Here is a 15,107-nt window from a genome sequence, read left to right on the forward strand (position 1 = left end):
CATTTATTTAAGTCATCTTCAGTGTCCACTTTATTCTGAATATGTTTGAGAAGACACAATACATGAATGGCCAGAGGTATTTGGTAACCTGACCATGAGCTTTCTCTTAGACATCCCATTACAAAACCATAATCATTAATATAGACCCCCTCCCCCTTCCTGCTCATAGAACAGCCTCCACTTATCTGAGAAGGCTGTATAAAATATTTTAAAGTATGTGTAGCCATTCAGATTCCATTGCTGAGCAAGACTGTTGGGTTCCAATTCATCCCAAAGATGTTCTATGTGGATGAGGTCAAAGCTCTGTGCAGGCCAGTGGATACACCAAACTGCTCAAATGACGTCTTTATGGGCCTCATTTTAATCTCAGGGTCTCAGAAAGAGAAAATGGCTATCCCTGCCTTTTATACACTGACCAGGCATAATGACCACAGTCAGGTGAAGTGAATAACACTGATTATCTAACACTGATTATCACCTGTTAGTGGGTGGGATATATTAGGCAGCAAGTGAACATTTTATCCTCAAAGTTGATGTGTTAGAAGCAGGAAAAATGGACAAGCGTAAGAATTTCAGCTAGTCTGACAAGGGTCAAATAGTGATGGCTAGATGACTGGGTCAGAGCATCTCCAATACTGCAGCTCTTGTGGGGTGTTCCCAGTCTGCAATGGTCAGTATCTATCAAAAGTGGTCCAAGGAAGAAACAGCGGTAAACTGGCGACAGGTTCATGGGCGGCCAAGGCTCATTGATGCACGTGGGTAGCGAAGGCTGGCCTGTGTGGTTCGATCCAACAGACGAGCTACTATAGCTCAAATTGCTGAAGAAGTTCATGCTGGGAATGTTCTGCTGGGAAACCTTGGGTCCTGCCATCCATGTGGATGTGACTTTGACACGTAGCACCTACCTAAGCATTGTTGCAGACCATGTACACCCTTTCATGGAAACGGTATTCGCTGATGCCTCCAAATTCCCCGGGTCTCAATCCAATCGAGCATCTATGGGATGTGCTGGACAAACAAGTCCGATCCATGGAGGCCCCACCTCACAACTTACAGGAGTTAAAGGATCTGCTGCTAATATCTCGGTGCCAGATACCACAGAACACGTTAAGGGGTCTAGTGGAGTCCATGCCTCGACGGGTCAGGGCTGTTTTGGCAGCAAAAGTGAGGCCAACACAATATTAGGAAGGTGGTCATAATGTTATGCCTGATCGGTGTATAACTGACTGGAAACACCTTTAGCCAAAGAAGCAAATGTTGTGGCTGAAAACCCAAACATACTAATTAGGAGGGGTGTCCACATATTTTTGTCCATATAGTGTAGTTCACATTTGAATGACTTACTTGAACATTTTGAATAATCATTCAAGGTCTGAACTGAAACAGGTAAGTGAATCTATTATATTCAATAACTGGCAGAAGCTTATTTAGCAGCTGAGTTGAGTTGCGCAACAGTAAGGAGAGATTTTAGACCATTCATTCTTTCTTGCATGATGATCCCTCCTAATTTGATGTCAGAACATCTGAGTTGCAGTAAAAAAACTATACAAAATGTTCGCTCCATTGTTCGTCAAATTTAGTCTCAACCATACGCAGAGCATTGTCTCAAAAGGATTGTGGAACATCCAGGTGGCCTTTTGCAAACTTAAGACATGTATCACTGTTATAAAGATTTTTTATGTGGTCCTTTATATTATTTATATAATATTTTATTTATTTATTTATTTTTGTTGATGCATTTTCTCCCCTTTTTCTCCCCTTTAGCGCGTCCAATCGCCCGATTACATCATGCTTCCTCTCCACCGATGCCGATCCCCGCTCTGATTGAGGAGAACAAAGCTAACCCACACCCCCTCCGACACATGGGCAGCAGCCGTATGCATTTTGTCACCTACACATTGACGAGTGCAATGCGGATCAGCACTGTGTACGGAGAGACACACCCTGACAGCACTCTTTTCCCGTCTCTGTGCAGGCACCATCAATCAGCCAGCAGAGGTCGTAATTGCATTAGTTATGAGAAAGTCCCTAATATCCCACCCCTATCTGAACAACAGGCCAAACTTTGTTCATGTGGCTGCTCAGCCCAGCCGGCAGGCAGAGCTGAGACGCGATACGATGTATTTGAGATCCCAGCTCTGGTTCCAGTGTGTTTTTACTGCTGCACCAACTGAGTGACGTCCTTGGGTCTATTTAACATATTTTTATGTAATAAAGATATGAAAATACTTAAACAAGTGCAGGAGGTTTCTGCAGGTCAGAATAAACACATTTATCTCTGGAGTTCATCTTCAAATGTCCTTGGAAATCTGTTTTGATTAGAGCATGGCTTTTAAAAACAAAAACCTTTAAGTACAACTCTTACAAGTACAGTTTTTTAAGGCAAACACTTATAAAACCAATGCATCTAATCACATTATTTTATATACTATCTGACCTATGAAAATAAGATTGTTGACCCAAAGGTTTTTTTTACCTGGAATAAAATACATTAAAAGCTTTTTCTTGCTACTGCAGTTTCTCCATACAGCAAAAAAATCTCTACAGATGTACTGGTACTAAGGTAAACAGTCATCCTCTGACCCTCAACATACAACTGTTCATTGGTAAGGGAGTCTTGACTGTGCCATTCTGGATTCAACCATTAAAGCCTGAATGGTTCTTTTCAGTAATTGTGTTTTGAGGGAACATTCTTCTGATACAAGGGAGGGTTTAAAGTTTATGATGGCAATCATGTTTCAGAATAATAATCAAAAGTAATGGATAGATGGTGTAAAAACATACAGTTGGTGCAAAACACCTGCATCTTAGATTATGCAAATGTATTTTATGCAAGCCTCAGACAGACAAGTAATAAAACACAATTTGGAACCTTCTGTTTTGAGATATGGGTGGGTGCTGCATGTTAGTGGGGAGTCACAGAATCACCTTTTAATGACTGTCTGTGTCTTTCACAAACACTCAAAATGTAGATTCTCTAAATTGCTATTAGGTGAAGTTTGAGTGGACAGGTTGGTGCATGTTTCCCACAAGATGGATTGGTGCTGCTTTATGCCAGGAGTTTCCAGGACCTAAAATATTTTAAACCCATTAGGACGGCACATTAATAAGACTTTAATTACAGAGCGAAAAAACTGCCTACTTGTCTTCATTTCTCGGTTAATTCCATGAAATATCAGGATTAATGTGTGTCTGTCACAAAAGCCTTACTATTCATTAGTTCAGAACAAGGAAAAACCAAATTACAGTTCAGATTGTTCATGCATTCATGCGTATCAGAAACTACTTTATTAGTGATCAAAAGATTCATTGTTAAACATGTATAAATGACTATTAAAAGAGACAGGCCTGGCAGCGGCTTTTTGGACAGTGACACGGCACATTTAAATGGTTTGTTTTGCTTTAATAGGAGCCTTAGATTACTGGAGGGGACGGAACTGTGGCCTGTCTGCTTCAACATACAGTATATTTTACATCACATATGTGAATACTTTCATTATTTAAAACTCTTTATCCTGGTCAGGGTTGCGGCAGGTCCGGTTTCACTGGGAAACACCAAGCACAAGGAATGAATACCCTGGACAGAGGGTAGAAAAAAAACCTGCAGAACTTTAGCCAATCCCCCTACACATAGACAATCGTGTCTGTGTAGACGCCTGCCAACAGATGGCACCGCTAGGATTCGAACCTGAGCACATGCATCAATCAGGCATAACATTATGACCATCTCCTTGTTTCTACACGCACTGTCCATTTTATCAGCTCCACTTACCATAAAGCACTTTATAGCTCCACAATTACTGAGTGTAGTCCATCTGTTTCTCTACATACCTTTTTAGCCTGCTTTCACCCTGTTCTTCAATGGTCAGGACCCCACAGAGCAGGTATCATTTAGATGGTGGATCATTCTCAGCACTGCAGTGACACTGACATGGTGCTGGTGTGTTAGTGTGTGTTGTGCTGGTATGAGTGGATCAGACTCAGCAGCGCTGCTGGAGTTTTTAAATACCGTGTCCACTCACTGTCCACTCTATTAAACACTTTTACCTAGTTGGTCCACCTTGTAGATGTAAAGTCAGAGACGATCGCTCATCTATTGCTGCTGTTTGAGTTAGTCATCTTCTAGACCTTCATCAGTGGTCACAGGACGCTGCCCACGGGGCGCTGTTGGCTGGATATTTTTGGTTGGTGGACTATTCTCAGTCCAGCAGTGACAGTGAGATGTTTAAAAACTTCATCAGCGCTGCTGTGTCTGATCCACTCATACCAGCACAACACACACTAACACAGTCCTGACCATTGAAAATACTGTGTTTAAAGCATTTTGACCATACTGTGGGAATTATAGGAACATCTAAAAATCAGTTATTAGTTTAGGTGCAAAACTCTCAGCTTTACAAGGATTTGATCTGCTTCATTGTGTAACTTCAGTCCCTATGGAACTAATAATGAAAGTGAATTTTTTTGGTATGTAGAGTGCAGTGTGATTTAGAACTGCTATGAGCTGAGGACCAGAGAGAACATTTAATGCCAATGCTAATCAGGGAAAATTAGAATAAGACAAAAATAAGATTAGAATTTACATAATGAATATAAATGAGTATAGACCACTGAAGACATTTAAATAATAATGAAATGAATATAAAAATGTGCTATTGATATTTACCATTGGTAATTATTTATATTTGTTTTTATTCTATTAATTTCCTTTTTCTCCCAGTCTAGTTGATTCCAATATGTAATCTTGGTCATATCTCTTCTCCACTGCTGCAGACACATACCTTGCCCTGTACATATTCTGACATGTGTGCAGTTGGATGGTTCACATTGGGATCAGTATCTTGCCTGGAGAGTTACACACTGACCTCTGTTATCCCTTGTCTTTATGCAGGCACCATTGACCAGACAGCAGAGGCCAAAATTGCATCTGTGATAAAAAATCACTATGGCACTTCCATCTGGCAGACAATAGCCTATCATCATGTCTGCATGTAGGTGCCAGCCAGCCTCAATAGCAATAGCAGAGCTGAGATCTAGGTTCCATCTCAGCAGTGCTATCAGTGGGCCAGGCATCTACACAGACAGCTGGTAATGTCTGGGGGAATGGATGGCCAAAGGTTTATGATGCATGGAACCTTTAGTATTCCAGGGTATTCCTTCCTTGCGTTAGTGTTTCCAGGTGAACCAGATCCACCACAACCCTGACTAAGATAAAGAGGTTATTAAAAATCAAATCAAATCAAATAATAATATTATTATTATTATTAATATTATTGGGACAGTGGTAGCCTAGTGGGTAGGGCTTTGGGCTGTCAACTGAAAGGTTGAGAGTTCGAATCCCAACTCGGCCATGCAGCCACTGTTGGGCCATTGAGCAAGGTCCTTAACCCTCTCTGCTCCAGGGGCACTGTACGATGGCTGACCCTGCGCTCTGACCCCAGCTTCAAAACAAGCTGGGATATGCGAAGAAAATTTTTTGTTGCTCTGTTCATCTGTATATGTATAAATGACAAATAAAGGCTTTCTATTCTATTACAACTTAATATTAAGTTTATAACAAATTAGGCGGCTACATGAACAACGATTGGCTTGTTGTTCATACAAGGTGGGAATCCGGATAGGGACCTCATAACTGATGCAATTACGACCTCTGCTGGCTGATTGATGGTGCCTGCACAGAGTCGAGAAAAAATGTGTTGATCAGGGTGTGGCGCTCCGTACACAAAGCTGGTCCGCATATGAACTCGCCTCGTTCAGGTGAAAAGATGCAGTCAGCTACTGCACACATGTCGAAGGGAGTCTCGCTCTTCTCAATCAGCAGTGGAGATCAGCATCAGTACAGAGGAAGTGCAATCGGGTTATTGTACTCGACTAGATTGGGAGGAAAATTGGGAAAAGAAAAAAAAATTATAACAAATTTAGCTCTAGAATTAGATCCTGATATGTCTTTGTGATTAATTTGCTGAAAATATTCATGACATTATAGGTTCTATGGGGTACCAAGACATTTTTAAGAGATTTCCTTGGCTGCCAAGAACCTTAAACTGGATTATAACTGTAGGACAAAGAGGCAAAACATGTAAATGAATTAGGTATAACTAGCAATGTAAATTTTGTTAAATTCTATTAGCTGATAACCATCCATAATTGATGCTTCACCATTAACTGACAAGCTTGTACATACGGCAACAGTGCTATTTGCAGAATAGTTGTATTTCATGTGCTTATGCTCGGATTGTTGGAGGTTTTACTAAATGCTAAATCTTTTGGTGGGCTGTGTATAGAAAATTAGGTTGTGAGGAGCGCTGTCTAAAAAGGGGTAATACATATGAACTACAGTATATAAATATCTATAAACACCTGTCTGAGAAAATGTGTTTATGTGTGTTTGTGTGTAATGTGGCATTGTGCTGTTACATTGTGCCACAGTTATAGTGCCAACTGGCCTAACACAACATCAAAAACACCACATGGAACCTGTCACCACCAATTCAATTAACCAATCTAAACACAAGGCATAAGTGACGTAAGTGGTAATGCCATTTCACTCTTTTACAGCCTTGGAGCACAGAAGCCAACTCACATTGTAAAGATGCTTGATTCGTTACTAGATCTGGAGCTACATTCTGCACTGTGAGTGCCTGTTAACAGCACCCATATAATGTGCCCACTTGGTGAGCCATCTTTACAGTTGCTGATCAGACAATGAAGATTTATTTTATATGGTTTCAATTTTTAGCAGTTAAGAAGTTGCAAGCAAAACCACATCCCAGAAGATTAAATGCTGTTATAGCTTAAAAGAAAGGGCGAACACTATATGAAAGCCAGTGTTAATAAAATGAGATGAGGTGTCCATACACTTTTGACCTTATAGATTAGTGATGTGTTGTGATTAATGCCACACATATGAACATAACCAAAGCACCAATATTATCTCAAAACATATTTCTGTTCCGTGCAGTTTAGCAGGAATTGCTTGGGGGCTTTGTACACCTGACCATGAGCTTGTTGGACATCCCATTTAAAAAACAAACAAAATCAAAATACAGGTGGCGCGCTAGCACACCAAAGCTGAGATTTCAAACACGTCGTTTCGAATCTCAGCTCTGCCATCCGTCTGGGCTGGGCGCCTACATGAACAACGATTGGCTTGTTGTTCATACAGGGTGAGAAGCTGTACCAGGGACTCCTCATAACTGATGCAATACGGCCTCTACTGGCTGATTGATGGCGCCTGCACAGAATGGAGAAATAATGTGTTGATCAGGGTGTGGCTCTCCTTACACAAAGCTGATCTGCATATGAACTCGCCACGTGCAGGTGAAAAGATGCAGTCGGCGTGTGTCAGTTGCGGCACTCCTCAGTCAGCAGTAGAGGGTAAGCAGTAACCTGGTTAAGGTACTGGACTAGTAATCAGAAGATTGCTGGTTCAAGCCCCACTACTGCCAGGTTGCTGCTATTGGGTCCTTGAGCAAAATCCTTAACCTTCAATTGCTCAGGCTGTATACTGTAACTGTAATGTAAGTCGCTTTGGATAAAGGCGTCTGCTAAATGCCAAAAATGAGAAGAGGGGGAAGCGTAATGCAATCAGGGTGATTGGACACGACTAGATTAGGGAGAAAAATTGGGGGGAAATTGCAAAAAAAAAAAAAAAAAAAAAACTACAATGACCGCTGTGTGATCCTTTTAGCTCTAACAACAGCCACTTTTCTGAGAAGGCTTCCCGCAAGACATTAAAGTATGTCTGTGGGAGTGTCCATTCAGTCAAAAGAGCATTTGTATGGTCAAGAAGGACTCAATTAATGTTCCAGTTCATTCCAAGGCTGTTCAGTGGGGTTGAGGTCAGGGTTCTGTGCAGACCAGTGGAGTTTTTTTTAAACCAAGCTTTTCTTCATGTCTTTATAGACCTTGCTTTGTTCATAGGGGCACGGTCATTCTGGGAAGGTAAAGAATCTTCCTAAAACTGTTGCTGCATTGGAAGCATATAATGCATATTATTGTTCTTTATATAAAAGATTGACTACACCTGTTAGCAATTGCCATGGCTGAAACACATGAATTCAGAAATGAGAAGGGGTGTCCCAATACTTTTGTCTGATATGTGTATCAATATTACATTGCAGAAAGGATCAAAATCCTAAATCTAGGACTGGTGAACTTGGTAGGCTTCTTTAAGCATCATGAGTTCAATCTTCCCTGATGCCTTTTCCATTAATGACACAGAGTCCAGAAGACCATATCTGACCTTCCCTTCTGTCCAGAGAGAAAAGGCATTCTTGTTTCTCCTATCGGTCAAAGCATTAGCCACTAATCTTGCATGTCTATGAGCTGTGTGTGTGTGTGTGTGTGTGCACAAAAAGGGAGCAATTAGCTTCCTCCATCAAGCATGCTGATCTGTCCAATGAACCTGCATTAAGTGCAGTTAGAAAAGAAGTAATGGTTGGCTTTATGTCCTGGAGGAAGCACAGGCTAGCCCTCACTCGTAAAGGACTACTAGTCACTAGAGGAGCACTGCAACTAATATGAACCATCCGTAGGCAGTTGTTAATAGCAGCCTATTAAAATATGAAACAAATTCATGCATTTTTTTATAACGAGGCAGTGTTACAGCCAACTACTGTTTTTGTGACGGGATCAAATAAAAAAGAAGTTTGGTTAAAAAAAGTTACAAAATATAATTTAATAACAAACAATTGATTTATATAAAGATAAACCAGTGACACAAATATTTTAGACTCTGGGACACTACTGAAAGAATGATAATATAAACCTTCTCCATGTTATTCCATCAATAATGCATAAATGTGAGTGGCCACTTCCATCCAGAGGCATTTTAGTCCATTAGGGATGATGGATAAAAACAGAAACCTTACAACTATCTGGGAATAAATACTGTATTTCAGTGAAATATAATCCTTTATTATTTAAGACGTTATGAAAAACAGTTGAGGTGTCACCTTGATTTATTATTATTATTATACTTATTATTATTTTTAATGCATGAAGTATGAGAATGCATGTAAGTGAGGCAGTTGCTAGGCAGAATTGAGGACTTGCTGTCAAGCGGTTAGGCAGATGTTCAGGCCGCTGTAACAGACATGGTCTCAGAGTGCACAGTCCTTAAGCTCTTAGTGAAAATTCGGCAGTTACAGAAAATGAAGTGGGAGTTTTAACATCAAGGCTTTTGTAGGTTGAGGAGAAAATATTGAGTATGAGGATGTGCTCGGTGAAACCCCAATCAGGAGCAGCCAAAGAAGGGGAAAGAGGATGTGCTTAATGAAATGATTCTGATTTCTCTGCCTTGCATTTATCCGGTACAGTAGACCCTTGACTTACGAACCGTTTACCATATGAACATTTTGGGTCATGAGCGATTTTTTTTCAACTTAATGTACGAACAAATTTCGGATTACAAACTGCAATTAGCGAAACAATGACGTCTCCAACAAGTTGACCCCGACCGTCTCTCTCTCTCTCTCTCTCTCTCTCTCTCTCATATATATATATATATATATATATATATATATATATATATATATGTACAGTGGGCGAACATTCGGACAGCATACAGTGTTTTTTAGGTGAATTCTTTATATTTTGAAAAATATAATATTCAAATATCCCCAAAGAAGGTGCAGAGAAAGCCTAGTGATGAAAAAAATGTAAATTTTTTTGTTGTATAATTACTCCTGCCAGTAGCTGTCACTGTGTATCAGACAGAGGGGGCAGTGAGTGAGAGAGAAGGAAGTCTCTTGAGTAAAGTATTCTTTCTTTCGTGCAATTACACCTACAAAATACAACACTCTTGAAATAAAGAAGGAAATAATAGAGAAATATGAGAGTTGTTGTTTCTGGTAGATACATTTTATAAAAAAGAAGGAAATGTATTATGATGTATAGTACAGCACACGTACTGTACTGAAATGTGATGTGAGTTTTTTATGTACAGTACAACTACTGTGTATTGATGTTTATTATTGTTTATTACAGGAATGTCTATTCTATAATTTAAGATTTAAGGGAAAATATACTTGTATTTATGACAAAAAAGACCTTTTAAGACATTAGAAAGGTTAGGTGGGGGGGGGGGGGGGGTGTTGGGAGGTCTGGCACAGATTAATTCTATGTACATTATTTCTTATGGGAAAAATAGATTTAACTAACGAACATTTTGACTAAAGAACAGCCCTTCAGAACCAGTCAAGGGTCTACTGTACTAATATTCAGATAAATATTTATGTGAAATTCAATGTACTACACGTCTTTCATTTGTTCGGTGGTTGTTGTGGTAGTCGCTGCACTAAGAGATATTTGGGTCAAATTAAAGAATTCCAAATTCCTAAAACTCATTTTCATCCATCACTTTACCCTGGACAGGGAGCCAATCCCTCAAGCCTGGAGCTCAGCGGTGGGGGGCTAGCATAACAGACAGCTAAACCACCTGAGCGTCTAACATTATAATTAAAATCATTATTTAAACCCCACCTGGCGGTAAAAACATGCCACACCACTGCTTTTATCTCTTTAAACTGAAACTCTGAAAAGTCTAATTATAGAATGTGATTAGTGTGACTAGTCTGATAGTAAGAAGTCTTTATGAATGAATAATAACTGCCATAAATCCTAATTGAATCATGATACCTCCGACCATCTCATACAATTAATGTATTAATTAGGACAGAGTGGATCTCTGATGTTTCCTTTTTCTTGCTTTTTTGTCTACCCAAAGTGAACATCTCATTCTTATATGCTTGTTAAAGCTCTTATTTCAAAACCATAGGCTTAAACTGCCTTCATTTCTCTCAAAAATGTTCTACTAGATTTCAGAAACTGGTTGCAGTGACATTATTAAGGCTTTATGTTTGACAAAGACTTAGCTTGCAGTCAGCATTTCAATTGCTCCTAAAGGAGTTAGACTGGGTTGGTGTCATCACTTTGGGCAGACCAGTCGAGTTATTTTACGTCAATGCATTACCGTTTCCATATGGTGCTGTCATTTTAAAACAGACAAGGACCCTTTCCAGACTTTTGCCACAAAGCTGGCAGCATACAATTCTTCTAGAATGTTGTTGTTTGCTATAGAATTAAAATTCCCCTCACTTTAATAACCCAACCAATGAAAAACAGGCATATACCAAACAAAAAATTAATTCCATGGAACAAATCTGGCAAAGATGCACTTCCACTGCTCTAAACCAGGGTTTTTTCAAACTTCTTTTAAGCAATCCACATTGTTATATATATATATATATATATATATATATATACTGTATATATACTGTATATGTGTGTGTAAATCTAAATTCATTCAGCCGTGAAAACCATTTGAAGTCGCATTTTATTTCATGAACTGAACAAATGTTTTTTAGTCTTTTGTTGTTAACCTTGAGGTTCTTGCTGTACGTGGCTTTGGTTCTGCGATTATGATTTTGACATCAGACTTAAGGTAGTAAATTTCATCAGGTGGATTTGGCCACACAAAGGAATTTCTGTTTCAATTTTGTAGCATGCAGCTAACTTGCACCTCATCTCCAACAGACAGCAGTACCTACCTGCCCAACGAATGGCAGGTCATCGTACTTGACAATAACAAAATCTCAGGGACCACTTCATCAAAAACATAATTATTAATATTCATTGTAATTACTGCTCTTATTAAGGAAGACTAGAATGGAAAAAAGTGGTTTTAATATTTAAAAATAATTTTAAAACATTATAAAGTCAGTATAACAATGTCATTGTCAATTTAGTGCAACAGTGAAATTCTGTTGCACTGAATGACTGTTGTTGTACTGAATGACAGAAATGTTACTTTAGCACATTTTACAGTTATCCCAGTGGTTAGCAAAAGCTAACATTGACCTTAGCTCAAAGACATTTCTACACATATTCACATTTAAATGTTAATAACCTTGTTTGTTTACAAGATTAACCGTAATATTACGTTTTCTGTGTTGTACTGAATGACACTCAGTTTTGTTCTTTAATGTACGGTGTCAGTAAAAAGACATTTTTATCAAATAATGTTGAAATGCATTGACCATGTGTGTGTGCTGAAGGGTCCCCAGGTGTCTTCTTTTGTTGTTATAATTGGTCACATGACTGCAGTAGCTTGATTGCATATTAAAATAAGGCTTTTTATTAACGTTGTACTGAATGACAACTGAAGATTGGGAAAATGGGGACTGAAAGTATCCTGAATATTATTAATATTAAAAAAGACATCTGATTGAATATTATTTAATATGTCACACATGACATTTGTACAATTATGCCAAAGCAGTACATTTTAAGTTTTACTTAAGATTAATTAGTTTTTTCTTAATGTTTTATTACTTAAAGAGGTAGGGGGACCATTGCACTGAATGACATTTTGGGGGTTTCAAGGGTTATTTTTTCAAAAATCATACATTTTCCGTAAAAATTACTTTAGGTTTCAGTAAAGATGTACAAATGGAGTAGATTGAAGGTATATCCACTTATATTAATATAATTGTATATTATTTATCAAGTGGGGACACTAAAAAGTTACGTCTCGTCTTTGACCCATATATATATATACTGTATATACCGTATATATGCAAACTAATAATATATATATTAGGGCTGTCACACGATTAAAATTTTTAATCGAGATTCATCGCGATTAAAAAACAAAATTAATCTCGATTAAAAATTTTAATCGTGTGACAGCCCTAAGTTTATACATTTCAAATTAACGACCGTAATTTTAATTAATGGCAAACTAATAATTTAGCAAAATTTGAACAGTTGTGCACATTGTTATTGCAAGAACGTGTTTACCAATAAAACATTCATAAAATATGATAAAATTATTAAATCTAAATTCATTTTAGAAAGCACATTATCTGACAAAAGTGAGGATCTTTTCCTGTTTATAACCCTGACACTGAAAACAGGTGCACCAACCATAATGTTTTGATCTAATATAAGGCATCAGTAAAGCATCAAAACACAGATATGATTATTTCATAGATCTATTAAGAAAACCTTTTAATACTGTGTTTGTGCAGAAACAATACTGGGAAATACTGTTCTAAATTACCATTTAAACACCTATAAATACCTGAAACAGTCAAGTTACCAGACATTATCTATAAGTAATTGACTGTAGCTATAAAAAAGTGTTAATTAAAACAGTCCATGTAAACGCTTAGTCCATATAAATATCAGATACGAATGTGTTTTTAAAAAACTACAAACATCACAAATATAAATCATGTATATAACCATGTGATAGAATAACCTGAATAAACTGTAGAGATGAAACATCACGCAGAGTTTCACTTCTGTCTTCTGTTTCTGTACCTGAGGGGAGGAGGCGGAGCTAAGCGGTTTTGATGGACAGATCTAGCAGCCAATGGAGATACTCATTACAAAGCTTGCGTGATTTCATTCATATTTTCATCAACACGTAAAAAAAGTGAAAACCACTAAAAGTAGTTTATCATCGGACAGTTCATGCGCTTTACATCCTAATTCATCTGAAATACAGTTAATTACCACAAAGACACACATGTATGTGGCACAAACAGCCAAATAAAAATAGTTAGATAAAAATTTTTAATCTTGATAATTTTTTTTAATCGCGATTAAAAATGTAACGCGTTAATCGCGTTAATTAACGCGTTAAACGACAGCCCTAATATATATGCATTTTTTCTCCCATTTTCTCCCAATTTAGCATAGTCAATTTGTCTTACACTGCTGGGGATCCCCGATTTTTTGCAGTTGAACAGGGTATATTGCTGCTCACGCCTCCTCCGACCCACGCACAGCCCTTAACGGAGCCCTTTTCCACCCATGCACTCTTAACAGGCGCCTCTATCCACCAATCAGGAACCTTACACAGCGTTTAAAGACCCCACCAACATATTCCGGTCATCCCTCCCTGCAGGCACTGCCACTGCCAATTATGCCCGCTAGATGGCGCCCTGCCGACCGGTGGCTGGTGTGCTAGCGGAATATCCTGATGCGCCACCTGGGCGCCGTCCATGATTTTTTACGCCACCCAGGCAACACAAACAATGCATCTTACTCTCTCTGTTTTGCTCTGTACAATCTGGTCCCACTGTGGTTTACAAGATGTAACATAAACCTCCACAAGGGGGCGATTGCATACAAGTTCATTTCATGTTTCTGTGTGGTAAAAATTGTTTTTTTTTTTATTATTATTATTTGTCTCTGCGACCCCTTTTTTTCAAACCCTGGGTCGCGACCCGAAAAAAATGGGTTGCAGAGAAAACTAATAATAATTAAATAAACTTGTACACGAATGCCCCCTTGTGGAGAGAGTAAGACGCATTGTTTTTGTTGTATGGGTAGCGGAAAAAATCATGGACAAAATGTGTTTCGCTTAAGAAAAAGTTGCTCTAAACCACTCCAGCCCCATGGCGTAACTACTGGCAGTGCAAGGGGCAACCACAGTAAAGCTTGGTGGGCCAGTGACAATCAGGTCCAAAAACACTTTCCTAGCTCATTCCATTCGTACTTGCAAAGTCACACTTTACACCAAACAATTTTACACCATGCCACCAAAAGCCATCAATATGTCTATTAAGTGTAGATAAATGATGATGTTAGCCTTGAGTGTGGCTGCTCAGCCATAAAAACTCCATCTATTAGGCTTAGGGAGAACAGTCTTTTGCTGACATTGCTTTTAGACACAAGTCCCAGTTGCATATGACAGATGATTTCTTACCTCAAGCACTCAGGCGTCTGTTTCAGTCAGGTTGCATGGCCTACCACTTCACAGCTAAGCTGTTGTTGCTCCTGAACACTGGAAAAAGTCTGAACTATATCATATAATACATTCTACTACCAATGTATGACTATAAAGCTTGTCTGTCTGTTTGTCTGGAAACTACATTGTGGTATCTTGGTAGAAGTAATCAGACATATCCAATTCACATAGTGATAAGTCATTTGTGTCTTGGCTACGATGCTTCAACACAATCACATTTCTAATCATGAACCAGCCCAAAGCTCTCAGTCCCTAAGCTTCTTTATTGAATTCCATTTGATTTATTCCTTTTTGTTTAGTCAGATTTACGACTACGCCCACGACTATATGAGCTCAGGCGAGC

General features: G+C 38.7%; 1 protein-coding gene across 3 annotated transcripts in view; it reads right to left on the reverse strand.

Annotated features, from left to right (window-relative positions):
• The window catches only part of LOC134316939 (synaptotagmin-2), a 102,401-nt gene that overhangs the window by 40,312 nt on the left and 46,982 nt on the right, over positions 1-15,107 (reverse strand). The gene's annotated exons all lie outside the window — the stretch shown is intronic.

Source organism: Trichomycterus rosablanca, chromosome 6 (genome assembly GCF_030014385.1).
Source record: "Trichomycterus rosablanca isolate fTriRos1 chromosome 6, fTriRos1.hap1, whole genome shotgun sequence".
Lineage (NCBI taxonomy): Eukaryota > Metazoa > Chordata > Actinopteri > Siluriformes > Trichomycteridae > Trichomycterus > Trichomycterus rosablanca.